Raw genomic sequence first — 8,931 nt, forward strand, 5'->3', positions numbered from 1 at the left:
TCCCCTCCCGGAAGACCTGAGCCCTAGGACTATGCCTCAGGACTACCTGACCTGATGACTCCTTGCTGTCCCCAGTCCACCTGGTCATGCTGCTGATCCAGTTTCTGCTGTTCTGCCTGTGGCTATGGAACCCTGACCTGTTCACCGGACGTGCTACCTTGTCCTGGACCTGCTGTTTCGACCCTATCTCTCCCTCTTTCTCTCTCTCTCTCTACTGCACCTTCTGTCTCAACCTCTGAATGCTCGGCTGTGAAAAGGCAACTGACATTTACTCCTGAGGTGCTGACCTGTTGCACCCTCTTTAACCACTGCAATTATTATTTGACCCTGCTGGTCATCTATGAACATTTGAACATCTTGAAGAATGATCTGGCCTTCATGGCCATGTACTCTTATAATCTCCACTGGGCACAGCCAGAAGAGGACTGGCCACCCCTCAGAGCCTGGTTCCTCTCTATGTTTCCTCCTAGGTTCCTGCCTTTCTAGGGAGTTTTTCCTAGCCACTGTGCTTCTACATCTGCATTGCTTGCTCTTTGGGGTTTTAGGCTGGGTTTCTGTATAAGCACTTTGTGACATCTGCTGATGTAAAAAAGGCTTTATAAATACATTTGATTGATTGATTGATTGCCTTGTGCCTTGAAATTCTGTTACCAAAAACCCACATCCAATGACTATGAGACCAGTCTAGGGTCACAACAGTTGAATATTGACTATTACAATAGTACTTCCTTCCTCTTTTATTGAAGAAAAATGTACTTGCCAAATTGGGCATAATTATGAACTTGTTCTAAAATGTGTTGTCAAGCCTGTAGTGGTTTCTCCCCACTCATTCTCAGGCTCCTACTGTAGCCTACAAACTCCTTTAAATCGCTGGCTGCCTTGAGTTTGTTTAGTGCAGTGTTTACTGTCTGGCCTTGCTGTGCTGAGGGCTGATCCAGGGCCAGCTCTGGCCAGGGTAGCAAGCTGGGAAGAATGTCACAGGGAAGTGGAGACTGATCCTTCGTCAGTGTGAAAATACATCCATCAGAACACATTTTACATTCTCCCAGACTGAGAAGGGGTCAAAGAGTGGACACAGAGCCAGCTAATTTTCTTTCTTTCTTAACCTTTCACACTCTTTCTCTCTCTCTCTCTCTCTCTCTCTCTCTCTCTCTCTCTCTCTCTCTCTCTCTCTCTCTCTCTCTCTCTCTCTCTCTCTCTCTCTCTCTCTCTCTCTCTCTCTCTCTCTCTCTCTATGTCTCTCTCTCGCCATCTTAGCCCTCATTCATAGTGTGTCTGGAGCTCAGCCAGTACAAACAGCTTGAGCAAACCTGCTTTCCCCTGGGCTCTCTCTGTGTGTGTGTGTGTGTGTGTGTGTGTGTCTGTGTCCACTCAGGTGACCATATCCAGGACACTGTGCCATAGGGTCAGCACGTACATCCTTTCTGTCTACTCAAACAAGGCAAGGTCTGCCAGCCATGCACAATACCCTCATGTCTGGCTGTTCTTTCCCTTTGGGTCTTAAAGCAAGGACTATTCTTTGGAAGACTACACTGAGTGTACAAAACATTAGAAACACCTGCTCTTTCCATGACATAGACTGACCAGGTGAATCCAGGTGAAAGCTATGATCCCTTATTGAGGTCACCTGTTAAATCCACATCAAGCAGTGTAGATGAAGGGGAGGAGACAGGTTAAAGAAGGATCTTTAAGCCTGGAGACATAGATTGTGTGTGTCTGCCATTCAGAGGGTAGTACGTGCTAGGCACACCGGTTTGAGTGTGTCAAGATCTGCAACGCTGCTGTGTTTTTCACACTCAACAGTTTCCCGTGTGTAACAAGAATGGTCCACCACCCAAAGGACATCCAGCCAACTTAACACAACTGTGGGAAGCATTGGAGTCAACATGGGCTAGCATCCCTAAAATGCTCTTACAGCGAGATGTGTTTTGGATTTATAAATTAAATACAATTTATCCTCAAGTTTAGAATGATGATTTCTCATTCAGACCTATTTTGTAGATTATTATGGCTGCGTTGTATTTTGAATGCATTCGTATTTTGAGTGCATTTGGAAAGTATTCAGACCCCTTGACTTTTTCCACATTTTGTTACGTTACAGCCTTATTCTAAAATGGAAAAATTGTTTCAATCTACACACAATACCCCATAATGACAAAGCAAAAACTGGTTTTTAGAATTTTTTGCAAATGTATTATAAATAAACAACTGAAATATCACATTTAAATAAGTATTCAGACCCTTTACACAGTACTTTTTAGAAGCACCTTTGGCAGCGATAACAGCCTCGAGTCTTCTTGGGCATGACGCTACAAGCTTGACACACCTGTATTTGGGGAGTTTCTCCCATTCTTCTCTGCAGATCCTCTCAAGCTCTGTTAGGTTGGATGGGGAGCGTCGCTGCACAGCTATTTTCAGGTCTCTCCAGAGATGTTCCATCGGGTTCATGTCCGGGCTCTGGCTGGGCCACTCAAGGACATTCAGAGACTTGTCCCGAAGCCACTCCTGCGTTGTCTTGTGTGCTAAGGGTCGTTGTCCTGTTGGAAGGTGAACCTTCGCCCCAGTCTGAGGTCCTGAGCGCTCTGGAAAAGGTTTTCATCAAGGATCTCTCTGTACTTTGCTCTGTTCATCTTTCCCTCGATCCTGACTAGTCTTCCAGTCCCTGCAGCTGAAAAACATCCCCACAGCATGATGCTGCCACCACCATGCTTCACCGTAGGGATGGCGCCAGGTTTCTTCCAGACGTGACACTTGGCATTCAGGCCAACTCCAAGTGGGCTGTCATGTGCCTTTTACTGAGGAGTGGCTTCTGTCTGGCCACTCTACAATAAAGGCCTGATTGATGGAGTGCTGCTGAGATGGTTGTCCGTCTGGAAGGTTCTCCCATCTCCACAGAGGAACTCTGGAGCTCTGTCAGCGAGACCATCGGGTTCTTGTTCACCTTCCGACCAAGGCCCTTCTCCCCCGATTGCTCAGTTTGGCTGGGCAGACAGATCTAGGAAGAGTCTTGGTGGTTCCAAACGTCTTCCATTTAAGAATGATGGAGGCCACTGTGTTCTTGGGGACCTTCAATGCTGCAGAAATTGTTTGGTACCCTTCCCCAGATCTGTGTCTCGACACATTCCTGTCTCGGAGCTCTATGGACAATTCCTTCGACCTCATGGCTTGGTTTTTGCTCTGACATGCACTGTCAACTGTGGGACCTTATATAGACAGGTGTGTGCCTTTCCAAATCATGTCCAATCAATTGAATTTACCACAGGTGGACTCCAATCAAGTTGTAGAAACATCTCAAGGATGATCAATGGAAACAGGATGCACTTGAGCTCAATTTCGAGTCTCATAGCAAAGGGTCTGAATACTTATGTAAATAAGGTATTTCTGTTTTGTATTTTTAATAAAGGTGCAAACATTTATAAAAAACCTGTTTTCACTTTGTCATTATGGGGAATTGTGTGTAGATTGATAAGGATTTTTGTTTATTTAATCCATTTTAGAATAAGGTTTTAATGTAACAACATTTGGAAAAAGTCAAGGGGTCTGAGTACTTACCGAATGCACTGTATATGTATATTTTCCTACATTCAAATATAATCTTTCTATCCAGATGTCAATTTTTTTATACCCCAAATCATTTATTTTTGTAGGCTTTCCTGTGCAATTGGAAGTAACTAAATTCGCCAACATTTCTAAAATGTCCTACATGGCATCATGATACCCAAATGCTATTTATCGAGTTTATTCTGCTGATCTGTTTATTTGTATTTATATTGTAACAATTGTTGGTTCACTAATGTTTTTATTACCACTGTGTACCGCCCTCACACAGGTGTGGGCAATTGTTATTATCACCTAGGCAACTACATATAAAAAACTATGGCTTTGGCACATCTCTTGATGCTCTGATGAAGGCATAACTGCCGAAACGCATTAGCCTTCCCGGACTAAAATAAAAAGGTGAAATGAGGTGACGTCTTTTTTGCAGTCGTTTCCCAATGTTCTTGAACTCTTAGTTTCATTTGAAGTCAATGTCCTCCAATCCATTTGTCTCATGTGCTTGGCCGAGTGTCTTGTGATCATCCGTGTGTGTGTGTGTGTGTGTGTGTGTGTGTGTGTGTGTGTGTGTGTGTGTGTGTGTGTGTGTGTGTGTGTGTGTGTGTGTGTGTGTACGTGTGTGTGTGTGTGTGTGGTGTGTGTGTGTGTGTGTGTGTGAGATGGAGAGAGAGAATGAATTTTTTATTTGCCCCTGAGGAAGGAGGAAAAACAAACAAGAGAAAGTGTTCAAAGCGACAGGCCAAGACTCCGGTCAGGAACGATTCCCATTTAAAACAGAAGAGTTTAGCTTAAAAGAACTGACTGTCTGTGAAGCTCACTACTAATGTGTTGCATCAATATGCTCCCACCTGTTAAATGTCACTGCTTGGTTTATATGGCAGCCCAAAATGAATGTGCTTTTTCCACATTCATTAATACAACTATTAGATAATTGTCTGGTAGTATTCATATTGGAGATAAATCCAAGTAACTCCACCGTTTGGTGAGATTAGATTAGATCACCCCAACACCAAATGCTCAACCCCCTGAAACCTGTCCCTGCTAAAATACCTGTTGTCAGTCAACATACTGTATCTGTTGAAGTAAAGGTGGCGTAATGAAATGAATATGGCTTGGATATTATTGTCTCATGGCATTAAAATAGAGGAAGATCTATCCACACACTCCTGTGTTCTGATTGCTATAAAACTCTCTGATGTATACTAACTAATCAGGGGGGCAATCTGTAACCTGCCTGCTTATCCAGACCTGCATCTGTGGCACTGACTAAGACAGATTTCTGCCGTTAATGTGAAGAGCAGATATTAATGCACCGTCACTGTCAAGCTGTTTAAAAAACACCTCCAACAGACATGAGTCACTGCCTCCACTGAGAGATGGAAATGTGTCTCATCTCTCTCAAAAACATGGCTAGATCTGAAACGGCATCCTATTCCCTATATTGTGCACTGCTTTTAACTGGAGCAATCTATTGTTATACTATGAAAGACAGACAACATCATTACTGTCTTTCAGTCTGAGTATTTCTACAGTGAACTGGGTGATGATGTCTTATTATGCAAGTGGGTCTGCAGCTTCTGCAGCCTGTGATTATGAACTGCTCATTCACAATTCAATCTTGTGTTTGTATACCTGCCTTCCACAAGACCAATTGTCTCGGAAAAGAGACATAGTTGTTATTTTCTATAAAAATATGTTTTCCAATGTGCTTACTTAAGTGTGTGTGTTTGTGTGCGAATGCTAATGAATGTGTATGCTAATGTATGTGTGTGTATGCGAGTGTGCGTACTGTCTGAGTGTACCATAGGATAGTGTGCCTGCTGGGTCCCTCTCCAGTTTCCAGTCTCTGCTCAGTTTCTGCCTATTTCAAAGCTGCCTAATTAATCATGCATTATTAAGACAGAGCTGAGCTGGGGAGCGTAATAGCCTTCACTGCAGTCCCAGCACAACAAAGGCACACACAGGCCCTAACGACTGCTCTGTGTGTGTGTGTGTGTGTGTGTGTGTGTGTGTGTGTGTGTGTGTGTGTGTGTGTGTGTGTGTGTGTGTGTGTGTGTGTGTGTGTGTGTGTGTGTGTGTGTGTGTGTGTGTGTGTGTGTGTGTGTGTGTGTGTGTGTGTGTGTGTGTGTGTGTGTGCGCATGGCTTGAAGGGCATCAGCGGTCAGAGAGATAACTTGTAGCAGTACTTGTTACTGCTCTCAGGGGTGAAGCGCTTGAAACCTGCGGTACTTCTCAATGAGTCTCAAATCCATTTTAAATTGCACCATCTGTCATTGGATACACCAGGACACGACCTTAGCACATCTTTACATTGGTCTCATCATTAGGATGATATATCTCTGTCAACTGAAAAGCAAGGGACATATGCATATTGAGTGATCAATTAGGTTTCTCTATACTATTCTATTCTGTTCCAAACCTAACAACAGTGGTTCTAAAGAGGAATATAATGAAAAGAGGTAAAACTTTTGGTCATGTTTGTGGTTGTATGGCCTGTCGGTGTGTGTCCATCACTGACCTGGCTTCTTTCCTCTGGACCAGATGCCAGGGTGTGTGTTAGGGTTAGGGTTGAACCAGGATGTGGACATGCAGCTAGGGTTAGGTTTAGGTTTAAGAGGGTTTCTGTTTGTACTGGTATCAAACCTTGGGTTGCACGGGCCTATTGCAACTTCCTGCTCTGTCTGCATATGTATACGGCAGTCTGGTCTGGAGAGGGTGGGGGAACATGGGGCGGTTGTTTGCCTGAGGGATCAATGGAGGCCGAGAGCTCAGAGGGGTCACCTGCGATGGTTCAATGAGAGGAAGACAAGGGTTGATTAAGTGCTGAGGGTAAACAAGTAGAAAAAATTATAATAATAAAGCATGCAAGCTGGATCAGTAAATTAATAGATAAATAATTGAATAAGTAAATAATATAGTAAAAAGGGATTAAGGGATTAAGTGCTGAAAAAATAAGTGCTTAATATAATAAATAAATAAATATAAAATACAAAATGTGATGCCCCTGGTGATGTGGCCATGGAAAGCCACTATTTGGAGCGTCAGTCACGTCCCACAACCAGCATTGTAGGCTGCAGCAAGCCAGGCTGCAGGGCTACGCCCACTCCTGAGGCCACTCGGCCACACCTGAGGCCACTCGGCCTGTTAGGCTGCAACGCACATGCGAAATTTAAGGGCTGCTTTAATTCAGTACAGGGGAGCTCCTGGCTGGACGCCGGAGGCTGAGCACTACAGACATTTGTTTTTGATTCCCTGGACATCGTGTTCTCCACAGGAAGAAGGGACTGGACTTCAACGTAAGCTGGGTAGCAGTCCAGCTAATTTTCTTTAAAGTTAAGGCTAACTCTAGGTTCAGTTAAGTAGAGTGGGAGAGTGTTTTGTTTTAAGTTAATGTTTGAGAACCAGCTTTGTGAACCTTTTATTTTGAATAAATATGCCAGCCTAGCCTGGTTTAAGCTGTGCCCCTGTGTGTAGGACTTCAGTCATTGTTCCTCCTCGATGCCTTCCTACCAGTCACAAAAACTAGAGACAAAACAAGACAGGGCAAATAAATACACTATTCTTTCCTGAACTTCCTCCTGGTGTTGGTGGCCCCTCTGGATCTCCTAACTTGTACCAGACCGACCCCTACAGGTCAAGGCTAGATTTTATTATTTCTTTACCATTCAAGCCAAGTGGAGCCAAGGTCTTGAGTTTGGCTATCCATCTGGATTCAGCAGCTCTTCTCTGGGCTATGGTCCAGGAGGCATTCATCTCCAGACCGGTGATGCTGAGGGAAGTTGTGGGGTGGGTTTGAAGGTGTTGGATCGGGTTAGGATTTAGGCTCTCTGGCTCTCTCTTCTTCCCCTTTCCGTCAGCCTACCTACTCACCAGACACCCTGTCTGGCTGCCAATGCCCTGCCATGCCCCTCTCCTGTTCCTTGTAGAGGCCTTCACAGGTCCAAAACGTTGGACCCGTTCCGAAATGGACCTAGGGCTTTCCCACCCAGACCCGATATGCAGATATTTTTTTAATATAGCGACCCGTACCGAACGGACCCGAGGACAACTAGAGCTGGTCAGATCCATACCCTTGCAGATCAGAGCTAACCGTAACTTTTAAAGCGCGAGAGAGAGGAGGTAGAGAAAAGTTAACGCTCTAGCAGGGGCCGTGCTGTGTGTGTAGGCTACTGTGAGTGTGAACGAATGACATGGGGAGCAGGGAGGAGGGAGGGAGAGATGAGAGACAGCAACCAACCAAGCAGGACCGGCACCAGAACAAATCAGTTGGTCGGGCATTTGATTTCCATATGGGGGCACGTTCTTTTCACGGGATCTCCTACAGATCTCCTACGGCTTGCTGCTAGTAACAGAGAAGAAGGTCAGAGACTCACCAACTGGAAATGAGGACGCTGCTTTCAGATGCAGAGTAGCCCACGTTTTGCGAGAATGGAGAGGCCAGAGATAGCCAGACTAGTAAATTGGGCTAAGGAACAGAAGGTGGGTATTGGAGAAAGGCCATCAGTGCATGTTCTGCAAGCAATACAGCGGACGAAGGCGCGGCATGAGCGTGGTGAACGGATAGATGTGGTTATGGACAGCGGGGAAGAAGGAGAAGAGCCGAGTGCAGAAGGAAGATGTGTGTTTAGGAAGAATACAAACCATACTCTGCTGTCTCTGATGGCTCAGAAATTGAACCTGACGAGAGTGAGGATGAATTACCTGTGGTGGCAAGTGTGGTGAAGACCTCTGAGTCCAATCCTTGCCCCGATGGTCATGAAAAGGATGATTCTGGCTCAGTGGGAGTGACATTTTTTGAGAAAGTGGATCCCTGCCTTTTGGCTGACCCACAATTAGTTTCAGGCAAGGTATAAAATAATTTGGGTAATGTTAAATTGCTGAAGGTAGCTCGAAGTGGACTTGTGATGATTTTCTGTGTTTCTTTCACCCAGAGGGAGCGGGCGCTTTGCGTCACACACCTCGGGACAAGACCTGTGACTTGCTTGGGTCTCCGGAGCAGGGCGTCTTTGAAAGGAGTGATGACTGGAGTGGCGTAGTGTTGAGCAACTGAAATGGAAGATTCCCTGTGTCTGTGACGCCGCCATTTGGTGTGACGCAGACCCGGTGGCGAGCGTGGTGAAACTGAGAAGACACTGTCTGTCCTTTTGAGTTTTGAAGCAGAGTCTTTACCTGACAACTTCATGTTAGGATATGTCAGTTATCCCGTGAGAGCTTTTGTGCTAAACCCACTAAGGTGTTTCAGATGCCAAGCTTATGGTCATGTTGCAGCAGTTTGTAGGAGGGAGATTCAGAGATGTGAGCAGGGGGTACGAGGGCATGGGACAAAGGAATGTATAATATCGGTGGAAAAAAGTCTGTGTGTCAATTGTGGGGGTG

Source organism: Coregonus clupeaformis, chromosome 31 (genome assembly GCF_020615455.1).
Source record: "Coregonus clupeaformis isolate EN_2021a chromosome 31, ASM2061545v1, whole genome shotgun sequence".
In the NCBI taxonomy this organism is placed as follows: domain Eukaryota; kingdom Metazoa; phylum Chordata; class Actinopteri; order Salmoniformes; family Salmonidae; genus Coregonus; species Coregonus clupeaformis.